Source organism: Mixophyes fleayi, chromosome 5 (genome assembly GCF_038048845.1).
Source record: "Mixophyes fleayi isolate aMixFle1 chromosome 5, aMixFle1.hap1, whole genome shotgun sequence".
Lineage (NCBI taxonomy): Eukaryota > Metazoa > Chordata > Amphibia > Anura > Limnodynastidae > Mixophyes > Mixophyes fleayi.
Window position 1 is genome coordinate 177,960,147 of NC_134406.1, and position 19,313 is coordinate 177,979,459.

The window sequence follows — 19,313 nt, forward strand, 5'->3', positions numbered from 1 at the left end:
ACTGTATATTGTATATATGTGATTGCCTTGCAATGATGATGTACGGCAGAGGTGCCCAAAGTCTATCCTCAAGAGCTACCAACACATGTTTTCAGGATCTCTTTATCATGCACAATCTATTTTACTCACCTGTGCATGATTAAAGAGATCCTATAAATAGTCAGAAATCCTGACAATATGAAATGCTGCTAGCTCTTGAGAACTGGGTTTGAGCACCTCTGCTGTAAGGCATACATAAAAGAATTAAAATATATTGGCATGTTTTTCTTTATCCTTCAGTGTGGTTCTCCAGAAGCATGTTCTTTAGTGTGCAGCAAATATTTCTAAAATATCTACCAGTAATAAAAAATGAGTAAAGCTTATTCATTTTTCTAAAGCTCATTATCATCTCACTGGTCTTTCGATGCATTTGCTTTCATTATTTTTAATATTTGCAAATAAATGCCATAAAGCATCAATGAATTAGGCAAAGTATAATGGCAGCGTAATGCCCTGAGGTCACAGTTTGCCGGGAAGTTTCGTTGGTGGAGCAGCTGCTAATAAAGAACGTTATTAAATGGTCTGCTCCACTCACCTCTGCTGATCATCATCTCCTTTAATTCATGTTATAATGAAAGGTGAAACAAAGGAACTATGGACAAATCAAGTGTTTTCTGCATCATGGGCATTATGTCTTGTATTGCTTAGTTACAGTGGGCAAATTCCTTAAGTTTTGGTAGACAAATCTTCAAAACCTCAATGTCCCTATCTCTCTGGTTTTTAATATTGACCAATTGGCTGTTAAATGTTATATGTCATGTGTTGGTTGCTGGATTTAATTCTTAGTACATGTCATTAATCTGTATAATGTTTACATTAAAAATATATTAAAGAGGAGTATATAAACTATAATATGAATGTAAAACAGTATGATTGTATCCAGACCTTGAAACATTGGAATTGACACCTCGGTAGTCCCAATAATTATGGAACTACAGGTTTCAGCAAGCCCTGCTAACAATTGGCTGTTTGTGCATGCCGGTGCTTGTTGAACTACAAGCTACAGTATGCCCATAGCTGCCAGTGGTTATTGTAGAAAGTTTTGTTCCACAATAGCTTAAACAGAAAAAATAATAAAGTAAACTGAAATAAACACACCAGCAAACCGTTATTTCACCACTATATTTCTGCATCTGCCAGTCACTAGTGACTAGCATGGGAACTCGCTTGTGATTCGCTGAACAGGTATTGATCCCCTCTGCCAATTAAAAACAATTATATTGCCCTTCCCCCTCCACCCAGCCCATTGTTTCAGAGTCCTACTGAACAGACTGGGACTGGTTTCCAGTTGGACAAGGGGAATCCTAGCTGCATATTTCCCTGTATCTCGGGACAGATCCAACCTGTCCTAGCCTGGTGATGGCTAGGACAGGTTCCCCTGGTTCCTTAAGCAGGGGAACCTCACACACCTATAGCACTGGTGTTGGCTTCTCATTTCGGTGAGGGAGCACATTTTTCATTTATTGCCAGTCAATTGAAGGTGATCTCTGGCATACCCTTTGCTCTGGCCGCAGATTCTGCATGGCCCACATCTATACTCTGGATTTAAAGTTGCATGTATCTTAATGTACATGCATCTCAAAACACGCCAGAAAACATACATGTTCAGATTTTAGTTCTATGTTCAGCCCGCATTTTTACATTTAACTCTGTGTGTGTTAGACGTAGAAGTGTCATGCATTTCTAAGCCTGTTCTAGACAGGTATTAGTAGATGTACTGACAAATCTTAATGAGGCCTTTCATGACAGTGCTATTAAATCCATGCAAGGTAAATTTTATATCAGTTCATTTTAGATATAGTTTATAAAGGATCTATTACTGCTGACAATAATGAAGACTAAAAAAAAGTTTATATGGGAGGTAGGATTTATCAAAGTAAGAAGAAAAAAAATCTATAATATTGTGCCAAATCCTGCCGCTTCCAGCTATGCAACATCGCACGAATTCGGCCCTTCCTCTCCCAAGATGCCACCAAATCTTTTATCCACTCTCTGATTATCTCCCGCTTGGACTACTGCAACCTTCGCCTTACTGGCCTCCCCCACTCTCATCTCCCCTTCGATCTGTACTTAACGCAGCCGCTAGGCTCATCTTCCTTTCTCGCCGCTCCTCTTCTGTCTCCCCCCTCTACCAAGCCCTTCACTGGCTCCTCTTCCCCTACAGAATCCTGTTCAAGCTCCTCAAACTCGCATACAAGGCCCTCGCCAAAACACCACTGCTCCCTACATCCTCACCCTCATCTCTATTCCCGCTCCATCCCACCCTCTGCGATCGGCCAACGACCGTCGCCTCTCTTCTCCTCTGATTACCTCTTCTCCCGCAAGTATCCAAGACTTCTCTCGCGCTGCCCCCCTCCACTGGTAAAGTTCCCTCGCTCCAGCAGAACATCCCCCGATCTGTCCAGTTTCAAACGGGCTTTAAAAAACCCACCTTTTCTTAAAGCCTTCCAGTTTCCCGCTTAACTACCCACCTTGCCGTCTACCACTCCCCCCTTCTTCCCCCTTCCTTGATTCAGCCTCTGTTCCCCCCTTTTCTCCCTCTTACCTCTGTGTCTCTCTGTCTGTCTACCCCTCCCCTTAGATTGTAAGCTCCTTTGAGCAGGGCCATCTCTCCTCCTGTTTCCACCATTTCTAACTCTGCTCTCCAGCTACTCAGCTCACCTCCTCAAGGACCTTCTGCCCTTCGACCCCTCTAGCTTTTCTCTGCACCCCTCTGTGGCTCTTACATGTCATCCGCACCCTCCCTCTTGGGCTCAGGCTACCAGCATATGTGGATTATCCCTCTCCCCCACCCTCCCTGCCTCTCTCTCTAGCTGTGCTTTGAGCTTTCTGAGTTTCTATGCTTATTGTTCATTGTACCGTGCTGTCTCACCTTGTACTGTGATATTGTTTGTCCTTGTATGGTGCTACAGACACTTTGTGGCGCCCTATAAATAAAAAATAATAATAATAATAATAATAATAATTGTGCTAACCATATTACTGTTTCATACCCAGTGTGAAGTGTACATATTGGTATCCCTATAACAGGATTGTGCCTAGCCAATCTGCTGTGGCAAATGAAATGGTGACATTATCATCTCTTCTACAAACTACCAACATTTATACATGTATTGTGTGCACTGTATTATATTGTGAGAAGCTATCGCTGGTATAACTGAGTATAACTGACATTGTCACTATGCAGGTTATAGTGACTGGAGCATGTTACTTCTGTTCTTAATGACACTATACAATTCCCCACTAAATCTATACTAAGATGGAATTACTAACCTTGCATTATTCTGGCTTTGAACTCATGGAACAATGTTTGGGCAGTGCCCGAAGGTGGTGTGGGTTACTGTGTGCATAATACATGGTCTGTATGGCTGTTCTTGCAGAGTAAAACAAAGGACACGTCAAACCTCAGAGATGTTTTGTTCAGATGTTATTAACCTATCAATCTACTGACCTGTTCAGTTGCTGTATATGATTACATTTCATGTTACCTTAGCAGAGCAAACCATATTGCAGTCTTCTTTCTTACTTAAATATTTTAACATTGCAGTAATGCTTAGTAGATGTAAGCTATTCTATTAAAGGGACATATTTAGAGTTGGATACATTTGTAATCTGAACATACGTAGGACAAGATTCACACACACAAAAAGTGTACATAGTGGTTAGCATTGCATTGCATGGAGTTTGTATGTTCTCCCCGTGTTTGTGGGGTGCCCCGTGTTTCTACAAGGTGCTGCCGTTTTCTCCCACAGTCCCAAAAAAATACTGGTAGGTTAATTGGTTTCTGACAAAATAGTGTGTCTTTGTGTATTAGGGAATGTAATCTGTAGGCTCCAATGGGGCAAGGACTGATGTGAATGGTTCAATATTCTCTGGAAAGCACTGAGTACTATAAAGGCGCTATACAAATAAAAAATAATAGCTCAAAATTGTTGCATCTGTGTCTGACGTACATCAGGCGCACAAGTGTGTATACTTACAGCCCACGATAGAGCAGAGATGCGGTGTGACAGCGTTTGTAGTAAATTCTAAAGTCGTATTACTCTATTTGTACTCAATATAATAATGTAATGAATTGTCACATGCACAAGTGATTATATTGGGTTGACAGTTATTAATACATTCAAAAGTTGAATCTTCAATGTAAAACATAATTAAATAGAAAACACATCTACATCTGTTGTTTTCCCCTTTAAAACAAAGTCTTTCCTACAGTGGACCAAATGGATCTGTCAATTAAGTTATGTGAACAGGCGGACATGACTTCATATAACATAGCCACTAATGACTTAAGGACTATAAGCTGGAGGGGTCAATACACAATCAGAAGTAGTTAGATAGTGCTGCTGACAGTCATCATCATCACTGCATATCGTTGTGCTTCCTAAAAGGTGGATCTGCGGATGCATCCACTTCTAATTGTGTTGCCCTAACATGACATCGCCTTTACTGTTCTCAGCTTTTGCTTGTCCAGGAGAAAAGGGTCACAAGTCAACGGTACCCAAAAATATATACAGGTCTGCGTACATCCAACTGTAAATGAGCCCCTAAGTGTCTAACTTTAGCCAGAGTGTCCCCAGTACCATTTACATTCTCATTCATTGCAACCTACAGGGGCTGGATTATACGTTAGTGGGGCCAGGTGGGTTCTTGGGGGTCTGATATCCACCTGTAACCTGTTTAAAATGCATTTTTTTTTCAGTTGTGGAAGTAAGGGTGTATACGGTGGTATGCCATACCGCCACTTCTTCTACTGCTTTGTTTGTGAGACTATAACATTCCATTCACTTACATTCCCGTTACATTTTCCATACCGCCACTTCTAAATTTCCATTTCTACCACTGTTTTATTTTGATAATAACTGATCTCAGCACTGGGCCAGCATCTCCAGGGTTAATTGTAGCATAATATGGCTGCAGTCCCGGTGGCTATACTAACAGTGCAGCAAAGCTTGGTCCTTCCTGCTACACTGTCTCTATGAGGCTGACCACCAATATAAGCAACTTGCCCCTCCACTCCCAGCACAGAAAGACCTCTTAAGTAAAATAGTTGTTAATATTAATATTCATTTAATCATGCTCCCCCCTCTCACATTGGAGGGCATGCTTAAATAAATGTTAATATTAAAAATAGTTTTACTTTGCTGGGGATGCAGCTCGTCTATGAGTAAAACTATATTTAATAGTAAGATTTATTTAACAAACCCCCAGCACTGTACAAATTCTGTAATGAAAATTCTATTTAATATTAACATTTATTTTAGTAAGCTGCCCCCCCCCCCCCTCCCCGCCTCCCCAGCACTGCAGGGCTGCTATATGTGCAGTTATGTTTAATATTAAGATTTATTTAGGCAAGTTACCCGCACTCCAGCACTGCTGGAAGTAAAAATATTTCATGCTAATATTCATTTAATATGTAAATTGTTTAATAAAACATGATGATGATGAAGCATTATATGTAATTAGAGCTTGAAGCAAATCAGTATTATGCATACTTGCCCACATTTTAAATCTGTACTCCTAGAGATCGGAGTACAGGTCATGTGACAGAGGGTAGGAGGGGGTGTGGCGATGTCATTACGTCAATATAGCCCTGCCCCTACCATAAAATATAGAAATTCAAGGTATTGAATAGCAGGGGTGGCGCTTAATGGCGCAATTAAGCCCCGCCCCTAAACCCCCCCCCCGCTATTCAATGACGTGACTTTCGGCATTTTACAGAGTCTGGGAGGTTTGCCTACTCTTCGGGAGCCTCCCGGAAATTCTGGGACAGTAGGTAAGTATGGTATTATGTGAATTGTTGCCCTCCAATTGTTGTGGAACTAAAAGTACCAGCATGCCTAGTTAGCTGGGCTTGTAGTTTCACAACAGCTGAAGAAGAACAGTTTGCAATATATATTTATATATATATATATATATATATATATATATATATACCGTATTTGCCGGCGTATAAGACGACTGGGCGTATAAGACGACCCCCAACATTTCCACTCAAAATTATAGAGTTTGTTATATACTCGCCGTATAAGACTACCCCCTCTTCCGCACACCTTCCACACACACTGTATTAAATCACTGGCCCCCACACACGCTGTATTACATCACTGGCCCCCACACACACTATTAAATCACTGGCCCCCACACACACTGTATTAAATCACTGGCCCCCACACACGCTGTATTAAATCACTGGCCCCCACACACACTGCATGAAGTCACTGGCCCCCACACACACTGCATGAAGTCACTGGCCCCCACACACACACACACTCATATATGCTGATCACACACTCTGCATTGACATGACATAACATAAAACAAACATAACATAACACATACTAATAACACTTACCTTCTTCTGCTGTCACTCTCCTCTGTCCCCCTCCTGTCACTCTCATCTGTCCCTCTCTCCCTCTCTCACTTTGCCCCCTCTGCCGCGCCCCAGCCATAAAAAAAAAACCAGAAACACTTACCAATCCGCGCGGCGCCGGGACCCAGCATCCTCCTCTCTCACGCAGCAGCTGTCACTGATATGACAGGCTGCGTGAGAGAGGAGGATGCTGGGTCCCGGCGCCGCGCGGATTGGTTAGTGTTTCTGTTTTTTTTTTTTATGGCTGTCCCGCGGCACCCCTGAGACCCCTGAGTTTGGCACCCGGCGTATAAGATGACCCCCCCACTTGGAGGCATGTTTTTCAGGCCAAAAAAGTCGTCTTATACGCCGGCAAATACGGTATGTATGTATATATAAATAAATAAGTATATATATAGATATATAGACAGATAGATATATATATATATATATATATATATATATATATATATATATATATATATAGATAGATAGATAGATAGATGGATGTATAGATAGATAGATAGATAGATAGATAGATAGATAGATAGATAGATAGATATATGTATAGATATATAGGTAGATAAATAGATATGTATATATATATATATATATATATATATATATATTATTTATACACATGCTAAGAAGATAGTTGTAATTATCTTCTTAGATAGGCAGGAGAAGTGGGCAGAATTAGATCCCAAATGCAGCGGTTCCCGATGACGCAATTTTGGCCGCCCCGCCCCCTCACGCCCCCCTCCACTGGCTGGCTCCCGGAAGGTAGCTGAAGAAAGTAGGTAAGTATGAATATATCTATCTAATATACTTATTTTTAGCTGCATAATGTCCAGTGCTTCGACCATGTCCTTAAACAGATTGTGGGTAGTAAAGTGGTGACTCTCCAGGTTTGGGGGGACGGACACTTTGGTCAGCAGCGTTTAACTACTGTTAAAGTGGGGATTTCAAAGATGTGGAAGCAATGCTTTTGAGGGTTTACATTCGCATCTGTAGAAATAACAAAAACTAACACCAATATATTTACCACCAAAAATCAACCATTTGAGTCTTTGCAGATCTTTGGACTCATGGAAACAGTTTTAAGCATTTTCTTCAGCTCCAGTTTGTCCAGAAAATATATTTTTGCAAGAAGGGGAGGGGTTGGGGTGCCCGAATCAGCATATGGCCTACTGCTTAATGATATTGACCCTTAAGAAATAGATTCTCCGATCATTTTCTTACTGATGAATTTGGTACATCTTTAATCAAATTCAATAATGTAACAATGAATTGGTATGTTGCTAATCTCCACAAGAAAATTAACCTGCTCTGCCATCTAGTGGCCATCAGACATATTTAAATAGACTTAAATTCCTCAGCCACATAAAGGTAATCAATTGGCAGACATATTTTAAATTGTATTTTGTGCCATCCAAAATACAATACGTCCATTGTATGTGTATGTGTGCCATCCAATAAATTGAAAACCATTCCCAAGTTAATTCCGTTTAGTAATATTTGTTTTTAATAGTACATCATTGGTTTGTGAGTGAACACGTTTGTTATATGTGGTCATGTTTAATTATGTGAGAGGAAGTATCCTTGGATTGGCCAGTGCTCCTAAGTGTTTGAGCAAACAAAGCAACTTCTCAAGGCAATGTTAGGCCTACTTACGTCCAGATGTGCCTAGTTCCTTCTGTACTTGTCAAGGCAAACCCCTTACACAGTTACATAGTGCAGCTTAGTGCTGCTTTTCAACATTTCTTCTTCTTTTGTCTGTGTGATAGTACAGTACTTCAATACTCACAATCAAAGAGCTACTTGTTCTTATTTATTGTGGAGTGTTAATGTACTCTTTAATTGTCTACATTCTGCTAACATATTTTAAAGGGGTGTAAAGGCAAAAAATAAAAATACTGTACCTCATTTAGAGTCGGATGCAAAGTCCGTTTTAGGCGCATCCAACAAAAAAAACTACCACGAATGTGCAGACAGCACCAAATCCGCCTGCATCTTGGACGCAATTAACACTTGCAACAGCTTGCAACTCACTATGAGAGAATGGGAGGAACGCGTAATTGTGAAGGCGTGACCATGTAAATACATCCTACTCGCAGTGAGGTGCAGACACAACACACGTCAAAACAGGGCTAAAGCTGTGCGGCAGGAATTACGTGGTGTAAGCGTTAGCTAGCTGCAGGAACTGCTCGCAGCTCGATAGGGTATTAAGAGTGGGACGCAACTGGGGTTGCTTGCAACTCGTAATACCCTACCAAGCTGCAGCACACTCCCACTCCTACACTTCTTAAACGGACTTTGCGTCCGACTCTAAATGAGGTCCACTATCAATAGGTTACTGAGGATTAGCGTTGCAAGTAGTACTATGTGTTTTGGTGACAAATGTCTCCTAAATGTGTGTTTGTGGGGTCCCTCTTCAGTACTCCATTCTAACTGCTCACTCTGCTTGTTTACTGTTATTCCAGAAATCATATTCAGTCAATCAAGCAGGATGGAGGGAGAGTTCAATAGAGGAGGCCATGACAGACAAATGGGTGACAGTGCCAATAAAGTACTTTCCCACAGACTTCAAATCTTTAGACGCTCTTTGAATACCCATCTCTTTTTTAGATGTGACCTTATCCCTGATAACACTATTCACACTAATGCACCCTCACAACTGTCCCAATCTGCACTCTGAGCCACACTCGCTCCTCTTGTTTCAGCTGTGCCCTCTTCCACTTAGAATGTAAGCTCTCTAATGAGCAGGGTTCTCCATACCCTTTGTTTTCATGTCTACATTTATTTTGTCTGCCCTGTATGTCCCTGTTTTATGTATGTCCTGTTTTCCCTACTGTTCGGTGCTGCGGAGCTATCTCAGCTGCGTAATTTTTTTTGCCATGTTTAACTATATGGGGGCCCCATGAAGTTGTTGTACTGCGGCCCTGAATTCCTCTTGGCAGCCTGCATATAACCTTTACCAATCAGAGTTCTAAGGACAACCAGTTAGAGAGCAGACAATACGGATTTAGGAGCCTATGTATTAAACATAGAAAAGCTCTGTCTCCGGCAAAAATGGGTGTTTTAATAGCCTTATTGCACAAATAGAAATAGTTCACTGTTAGCTTTAGTTTACTGTAACTGTAAGAAGCTTAACCCCACAGTAACAGCCTGGAGTGATGTAAGATTAATGTACTGACACCATTGTGATAAGAAACGCAGACATCATTTAACCTCCTTTACTTAGATAGAGTAGCAGCTATCTCAGAGGTCAGACAGAAAACATAGGTCTTATTAAAGTAAAATGCACCATGAACACCTATCAGTTTCTTTACAAACTTAATTAAATGGTTATTACATCAATCATTTTCCAGATATTGACTAACAATGAGTGTCAGGATAGTGAGTGGATAGGGTATTTTTTTGGAAACAGGAAAAGAGTTTTTCTTATCTTTTCTCCATTATATTGATCTGGGGAGCTCTGCACAGTTGAACAGATACACATTATGAGACAAGGCCTGATCGCAGTGCAGAAGCAGCTTCCACCCATTATTATTATTATAGTAGATTTGTAAGGCGCCACAGTGCTGTATAGTAGGCAAGACAAGGACATATATAAAACAGGACATATGTAAAGCAAGAACAGACAAGGCAGACAAGCTGAATGGAGACATGAAAACAAAGGGTATGGAGGACACTGCTCATTACAGAGCTTACATTTTAAAGGGAAGAGAAGCGAGTGTGGCTCAGAGTGGAGATTGGGATATTTGTGAGGGTGCATTAGTGTGAACAGTGTTATTGAGGATAAGGTCACCTCTAAAAAAGTGATGGGTTTTCAAAGAGCATCTAAAGATTTGAAGACTGTGGGAAATTCTAAGTGAGCGTGGTAGGGAATTCCATAAGTGGGGAGCAGCACCGGAGAAGTCTTGTAGGCGGGAGTGAGAGGTGGTTATCAGAAACGAGACAAGGCACAGATCACAGGTAATACCGCTGACAACTTGTTTGAAAAACTAAGGGATGTCGTTGCAACATGGCTTATCCTGCTTTGACTCTCCTAAGGATATGTGATTTCTGATAATGCCACCAATATTGTTGGAGCATGACAGCGGAGGGAATTCCATCACATTCCCTGTTTTGCTCAATCAACTTGGTGATACAGAACTTTTTAAAAAATGACAATGACATGCAGGAGATGGTGTCTGTGTCCCGAAACATTTTCGGTATTCTGCAACAGCACGTAGGAGAATGCAGCAGCTGCAAGAAAAATAGAATTTAGGGGGAATGTACTTTAGTCCAGCGTAGTGGAGAATACTTAACGTGTTGTGCAAGGTGCTGAAACCATTTAAAGTAGTCACCTGTAAAGAGAGTGCAGACACTGTTAGCTTGATTCAAGTGATTCCCCTAATTAGACTTTTTTAAAAGCAGCTAGAAAAATTGAAGGAGGAAATGAAACAAAGCAAATCCGCTAATTATGTTGGACTTGTAGTTTAAGTACTGTATTCACTTTGCCCAGATTCAAGAGTTATCTTTAAATCGGATCATTACATTTTGACAACTGTGCTTGATCCTAGGTTTAAGAGCTATGTCTTCACTTTCTTTCCAACTGACCCAAATCTCAAGAGATGCAATGAGATCCTGGTCAGCAAGCTGACAGCTCAAGTGGTACATGACACAATGACGTCTTCTCCTTCAGTTTCTCTGGAAATTGCTGCTAGAAAAAAACATAGCTTACCCAAGACACCCAGTGGTGATGCAGATGAGTCTGCACACCATTTTCACATTTGGTCTGGTGTAAAAGAATTGCCCAAAAATCGTAACATCTCTGCCATAAAATGAACTACAAATTCAATGAGGAAGGCCATTACCAGCAATTACATTAAAGTACACAGACTTCTGTGATGGTGGATTCCAGTGGGGATGAATTAGTATTGTTTGAGGATGATGTACACACTGATGAGGCATTGATGTGATATGATGACAGTGTAGATTGCAGGTGCTGAGATCTAGCTGGCAGAAGGGAGCTAGCTGATGCTGGTATGGTTGGTAATATTTTGGGTAGAATGGCATGTTTGCAATTTTATGTTTTTCTACAGTAAACTTTCACTTTTATTAGAGAGGTGTTTTTTTCTTTAAAAAGGTACAAGCATTTCATTTTGATATCCCTGAATTAAAACCACGATTCACTTGAACATAGGCTTTAGCACATGAGGTAGATGAGACTGGAGAGTGACAAGAACTAAGTGACTAAAGACTGGAGAGTGACAAGAACACTGCCACCCCTCCTGTTTCTGTATGAGCTATCGCACAGTAGAATGTCACTGGACACTTTTAATAACACTGCCAGCCCAATTATTTGAATTTCTGTTTCAGCACTAAACAATGCTACCTCTCCTATTTCTGGGTGAGCTATGGCACAGTACAATGTAACTGCAGATTTTCAAAAACACTGCCAACCCTATTTTTTCTTTTTCAGCAATGACAATTAGCAATGAAGCAATGGAGCTCTCCTGTTTGTGTGTTACCTATATAATACAGTACAATGTGACTGCAGATTTAGAACAAGACTGCCAGCCATATTATTTCTATTTCAGCAATGACAATTAGCAATGGAGCAATGGAGCTGTCCTGTTGGTGTGTTAGCTATATAACACAGTACAATGTGACTGCAGATTTAGATCAAGACAGCCAGACCTATTATTTTTATTTCAGCAATGACAATTAGCAATGGAGCTGTCCTGTTTGTGTGTTAGCTATATAACACAGTACAATGTGACTGCAGATTTAGAACAAGACTGCCAGCCATATTATTTCTATTTCAGGAATGACAATTAGCAATGGAGAAATTGAGCTCTCCTGTTTCTGTGTGAGCTATAACTCAGTAGAATATCATTGGAGACTTTAGAGGACACTGCTACCCCTCCTCTTTCTTTTATAACTATGACGCTGCCCAACTGCACTAGAGACTGCCAAGAACCGTTGTGTGCTTCTCTGTGAAATGGCACTGGATCGCTGTGGAGGGCGGTACTTATAGAATCCAAAACTCCTGAGATCCAACAACGTAACGATGACGTTTTGCTTGTTTTCAATTCCGAGGGCGTGCGAAAGTACCGAGCCGGGTCGGCTCTATACTCGGATCTGCTAAGTTCGGGTGGGCTCGGTTCTCGGAGAACCGAGCCTGAGCATCTCTATAAATCAATAGTACCCACAAATAATTATTAGTTCTTCCTCCAGCTCCAACATTAAAATAATAGTATTCCCATTTAATAAAGAAACATATTTCCCTCCCTCCAAACAGCCCCAGCAATAAATTAATAGTATTTACATCTCATAAATATACCTATTTCCTGCAACCATCATTGCCATTAAATAATTCATAGTCACATTTAATAAAGAGACCTCATTCTCCACAAACTCACCCCCACATTCAATAGCCCCCAAACCACCCCATCTTAAATTAATAGTCCCCACTATTATATTGCCCAACCATCACTCCACAAACAAAATAGCACCCGCTAATTAGCCACCACCTCACACACACTACATTGCCAGAAGCTCCCTGTGCCATCACACACACATTACTGTGCCCCTTCATCATCACCACGCTGTGCCTTCTTATGCTCACAACTGTGCCCCTTCATCATCACCACGCTGTGCCTCCTTATGATCACGCTGTACCCCTTTATCACAACCACGCTATGCCCCCTTATGATCACACTGTGCCCTCCATGCTGCTTTTTCCTCTTCACCTGCCCCCCTTTATACACTGTGCCATGCTGCTTTTGCTCCCCCCTTCTTCTGGCACCCCTTCATCAATTTGTGTGATGCTGCCTTTGCCCCTCTTCACACTCTGCCATGCTGTTTTTGCCCCTCTTCACACTCTGCCATGCTGCTTTTGACCCTCTTCACACTCCACTCTGCCATACTGCTCCCCCCCCCTTCATCACTCTGTGGCATGCTGCTTTTGCCCCTCTTCTTCATTACCCTGTGTATTTCTCCCCCCCCTCTTCTTCATCACCCTGTGCCTTTCTCTCCCCCCCCCCCCTCTTCTTCATTACCCTGTGCCTTTCTGCTTTCTGCTTTCCTCCATTCTTTTACTTACCTTTGTATTGGCTTCTATCATCTCTTTTCTTTTCTTCTTTCTTCTGTCTTCTCTCTTCTCTCTTCTGTCTTGGTCATCTCTCTGCGCGTCATGTCGGGCGTGACGTGATGATGTCACGCCTGACATTCAGTGCAAATGGAGGAGGAAAGAGAGACGCTGGCCCCGCAATCATGTGATTATTTGTAAACTCACATGATTGCAGCACCGGCGCAAAAAAAAAGAAAGCCAGATTAAAAAAAATAAAGTTAAAAAAAGAAAAGAAAACGTTGGCTATTAGAGCCCGGGTCGGGACCCCTGGCATACCCGGGCCCGGGTAATTAGTACCCGGCCCCCCTTCTCGACAGCCCTGGTTACATGTGCACCCAGACCCAGAATCTTAGCAAAAATGTATTACTTCATATGCAGAGCACATGTGAAATTATCTGTCTCACACAGCAGTAAGGTAAATGTTACTGGCCAAGGGCCGCTAAGCCCACAAAGCTTTAAGGATATTGCACTAATTTTAGACGCTTTTAAAAATTGTTTAATAAAATGCAGAGACATATTAAGCAATAGCAATTAATGTCTTTGGGATATATTTACTAAACTGCAAGTCTGAAAAAGTGGAGATGTTGCCTTTAGCAACCAATCAGATTCTAGCTGTCAGCTTGTAGAATTTGCTGAATTTTTATATTGAAATGTATTTGTAATTTCCAACATATGCCATAGAAGCAGCACCAGTACAACACATTCAGACAGCTGAGACCAGGGGGTAAATTTATCAGGCTCTGAGTTTCCAGCAGGTTGAAAAGTGGAGATGTTGCCTATAACTACCAATCAGATTCTTGTTATCATTTTGTAGAATGTACTAAATAAATAACTAGAATCTGATTGGTTGCTATAGGCAACAACCCAACTTTTTCAAACCTGCAGTTTAGTAAATCTAGCCCTTCGTATTTTATTAAATAGTGTTAAAAAGCATCTAAAACTAGGACTCTGTGTACACATGGGACACACAGACAGACAGATACATACATGGTCCATTTCAAATGATTTAGGGATCTATGGAGAAATAGAAACATCTGTATATGCTGCCAATTGACCTATATATTGAGAAGTGGCTCACACCAAAACAAAATTCATGTATCTGGCAAAGTAAAGTAAAAGTGTTGTATCCACTGCTTGTTGTGACCACAAATAGTTGATGACATAGACATGGATACAATACATAGTAAAGAATCCGCCTCATATGCTTGACTATTGCCAAAACACAATTACTCCACCTTCAAAACACCAATAAAATTTATATTTGCCCACGCTTAAAACCTGGAATCCGGAAGTGGGACAAGTGATATGGTCACGTCTTGCTGTAAAGTGCTAGGCTGCCATTTAGCTCCCTTCCTCCACTCGCGAGACAAACATATCCCTGGGTGGGACGCAGTGGCGGATCCAGGGGGGGGGGGGGCGATCGGGGAGATCGCCCCCCCTAGCAGGGGCTTGCTGCCGACAGCTACACACTGTGCAGGTCCGTTCAGCAGTGACAGTGTGCTGCCCGGCTGCTCTGATTGTGTTTTAAACACAATCAGAGCAGCGGGACAGCACACTGTCACTGCTGAACGGACCTGCACATACTGTGCAGCCGCCGGCAGCCTTAGAAGTCGGAAAGGGGGCGGGGCCTAAATCGCCCCCCCCCCAACCCCCCTACATCGCCCGGGGTATAATAGTTTCCTAAATCCGCCCCTGTTGGGACGGCAGGACAGAGTACTAAATTTGGAACTGTCCTGCTGAAATCGGGACATTTGGGAGGTACATATGGGACACAGTTGTTTAGAATGTTGTGGAGTAATTAATAAATAAATAAATAGTAGAATTCCTGGTTTGTTCATTCTGTTGAGGGGAAGTTTATAAATAAAGTTTTCCCAAACCATCAGTTTCAGGTAAATTTATTTCCACTTTACAGTGTGTCTCTATTATTAATTCATTTATACAAGCAGTGGTCATTTTTATGTAGACCAAATGTAAATAGCTCATCCACTATGGCTTCTGCATTGGAGACAAATTTGAATGTGACAACTGAGCACGAAAAGGTGATCAACGCAAGAGCAAACGCAGGATTTTTAAGGGGGGGTTTCCTTCCCCCCCCCAAAAAAAATAAAGAGAGAGAGAGAGAGCTGCTGCACATGCAGCTCCATTTTTTAGCAATGCTGTACTGTACAGCAGCCGCAGCGCTGTCAAAGAAGCGTCCGCGGCAGTGCTGTATTGTAGTACAATATAGCACCGCCGCGGACGCTTCTGTGACAGTGCCGCGGCTGCTGTACAGTACAGGGCAATGTTTAGTGCCCGTTCGTTCGCGAAGGGGAGGGGTTTCTGGAGAACCAGAAACCCCCCTGCGTGCGCCCCTGCAACAAGTGGTGAGACTGAGGAGAGGAAAGTGTTGGTATGCTTTACCATTGGATATCGGCCCACTTCTATCACTGATATAGTAGACAGAATTATATTGTGCACTTTGCAACACTGCATATACAAACGCAGCATATATATATATATATATATATATATATATATATATATATATATATATATATGGTTTATCCTAATTAATTTCTTTAATTGAGATGAGTGCTTATATGATTATCAGCAAATTGACACAAAATTCATAGAGAATAATTCAAGCTCAATAGATGAATTGTTGAGCTAACTGTATCTCAAAACAAGTACCTTGTGTTGTAAGTTACTCTACATTCTCAATTATACCTATTGTACTGTTACACACTCTCGCCACTTGGTGTCAGAAATGTAATATATTGTAACACTTCCTTCATCTCTTAAATGAAACATACTTTGGAAGCAGAATTTGGATTGCTCACCAAAGCAGACGTCTCTGAAAAACTGTTTTGAACATGAGGAGGAGAAAATATGTAACATATTTTTTGGATTGCAAAACTAGTACAATAAAATTGTTAACATGTTCAGTCAACGAATCCAAAATCTGTAAACATGCAATACTCCCAAAGGTCTTCTCACATAGCAGACTGGAAGAAATGGAATACATAATGTTCCAAATATAAAACAAACCAAATCATATGACTTAAATTATCATTGCTGCCGAGGAGAACAAAACAGAGGCTGTTCCTGGGGCTTGAATTCCTAAAGTTCATACAGTGATCCGCTTGGCTGCTGGTGGATATTCTGTGCTGTTTGCTCTCCAGCAGAGCAGATGTGAAGCTCACGCCAACAGATGTGTTGAAGATACAGCAAGCAAACCTTCTGTACCCAGGTACACTGAATCTATCTGAATGCTATGTGAGTCTTGCAAAAGGGCTGTGTTTATAATTGTTACCACTGCAGGCAGTAAAAAAAAAAGAAAGAAAAACTAGTAGCACACGTGGGATACACAATTGCTTTACTATGATGTATTTTTAAGTACACTTTTGCAGTCAGAAGTAAAACTTGCACCGTTCAAAGGCAAAAAAGTCTAAAAATAAACAGAAAACTATCATGTCCAGCTGACATTTCAATATAGTGTAAGATAGGCTAGATTGACTTGCAGTTGGGAAATATAAATAAATATGTGTATACAAATGCTGAGAAGGCACAATTGTTTCGCCTTTCAAGTTTATGATATGCTATTTACCAAATAGGGTACAAGAAATCCTTTTCGTTCTGAAACAAATCTGTTTATGACTTTCTTGTGATGCGCTATGTATAGTACACAAATCACAAATAACATCTGGGGGTAAATGTATCAAGCTGTGAGTTTACGGTTTGAAAAGTGGAGATGTTGCCCATAGCAACCAATCAGATTCTAGTTATGATTTATTTAGCACATTCTACTAAATAACAGCTAGAATCTGATAGGTTGATATAGGCAACATCTCCAATTTTCAAACCCGCCGGAATCTCTCAGCTTGATATATTTATCCCCTGGAATAGATTAGAGGAAAGCCATATATGCATCCTGGATTGTGTGAAATAAATGATAGCAGAAATTCTGAAAAACCTACATTTCAGTTGTATTAAAATGGAATGCATGTGATAATAGGATAATGCACAGAGCTCGGCTAGAATTAATGTTTCTTCTCACCATCATCATTTAGTAGAAAACATAACATTTTCCAGGTGTTTTCCATGAAACATGAAGAAAGCTGCACACTATGGTGTTTATATATAGTTCGGCGCATTAACGCCAGAAGGCCAGGAGCAAAGCAATCAAGACTGTTACATATATCACAGACACTGGTCAAAGCATGTGTGTGCAGTAGAATCGTAGTGCATTGGATGATAGGATGTTTGTTGTTATTCTGGGGTTGAATGGGTGGCTTGAAGGTCTTTTTACATATATAGAGCTAGCACAGGGTGATGGAATTTCTTATGCTGTATTCATACTTACCTACTTTGAGGTAGTGAAGTCCGGGAGATCCCGGACAGGGGGTGTAACTAGAGGGAGGAAGGGGGGGGCAAGGCCAATCGCATCAATCTGGCCCTGCCCCCGGCGACAAAAATGCTGTTTTGTCGCAGGGGCGGGGCCAAAATGACGCGATTCGACACAAATCTCGTTACTCTGGCCAAGTAATTGCGGGATGCAGAAGACTTGGTTGCTCTCCCGGGAGTCCAGGAGACCGAACCGGATTTCGGGAGTCTCTAGAGGTCTGTTCCTTGATTAATTCAGGTGTGCACAAAGCTGAAATACATGCATTTTACACCAAACGCAGGTTGCGCTCAGTATGAGTGCCTTGATGAATCAGGCACTCTGAGTCTTTAGAACTTTTGCTATAGCGCGGTTTAAGAAACCCCTCACTAAGAAAAAGTGTTATATAGCATTGTAAAAATAAGTCATGGTTTCAATAATATTATGATGTAAAAATATCACACTCGGCAAAGAAACATATCGCGGCTTGATATTTTTACTGCTAGATGTTAGTCTATGATTGGTTACCAATGGGAGCTCATCACCATTCAGTTCCGGACTAGTCTGCTGTACAGGCTGTGCGACTGTACCGTACAAATATCTTGATGTAAAAAAAAAAGGCAAAAAATGGAAATTAAAAAAGGTCTAATTAAGTTAGGGTCTAATTACTGTGCCCTTGGGCCACCTTTGCCTACTACAGGTCTAAATGGTTACAGTAATCATCACATCAATTTGTTAAAACTGAGCAACCATTGTGCTATATTGGTCACAATAATCTGGCAGCTGGGTGAGGCATTTCTGTTGCTGTATGGATGATGCATCATTTTACAGTGACACTACAAACTGCTAAGTGTAGATTAACCAAGGAATAAGGTCCTCTATGAAGGATTATTTATCAGAATATGTTTTAATAAACATTTATATCAATCACATAACAAATTAAACCCTACTTACAAATTATACTTTCAGATAGGAGGTAGTAGTAATGAGACATTGCAACACAGAACTTTTACTCACACCATCACTATAGCTGTCACTTATTCAGTGTGAATAGGAGTTTTGAGTAGACTTTCAACATCCTCATTTAACAATAAAGTATTTTACTTTCACATGTGAATAACTACCAGATTTACTTTTAGAAATGCTAATGAACAGCTGCTGTCATGTTTTAGAGAACAAGTTCTGTTAGTTGGGTTGACACAAGGTAGTCTGGTGTCAAGCAAGTGATTTTATTACTGTGTCCTCGTCACTCACAGAGGTAATTCTATATAACACAAGTCTGACTGCTTGTATTGTGTCTTTTGGATCTGACAGGAAACATACCAAGGCTGGTGTCCCGCTGTATTTTTTTCTTCTGAAAACATACTGACTGAGCACTGCCAAATTCACATTGTGCCAACACTGGGCAAGGTACAGTCAGTCACCTAAGCTGCCAACAG

General features: G+C 41.1%; 1 protein-coding gene across 5 annotated transcripts in view; it reads left to right on the forward strand.

Moving 5' to 3' along the window:
- The window catches only part of PHACTR1 (phosphatase and actin regulator 1), a 353,512-nt gene that overhangs the window by 136,627 nt on the left and 197,572 nt on the right, over positions 1–19,313 (forward strand). The window contains exon 1 of one of the 5 annotated variants that reach the window (XM_075213084.1): positions 16,638–16,743. The exons of 3 other annotated variants lie outside the window; for them this stretch is intronic. The gene's annotated coding sequence lies outside the window, so the exon portion shown is untranslated. Of the gene's footprint in view, positions 1–16,637; positions 16,744–19,194; positions 19,285–19,313 lie in introns of those variants that run through there. One more of the 5 variants, XM_075213085.1, reaches the window with a different exon arrangement.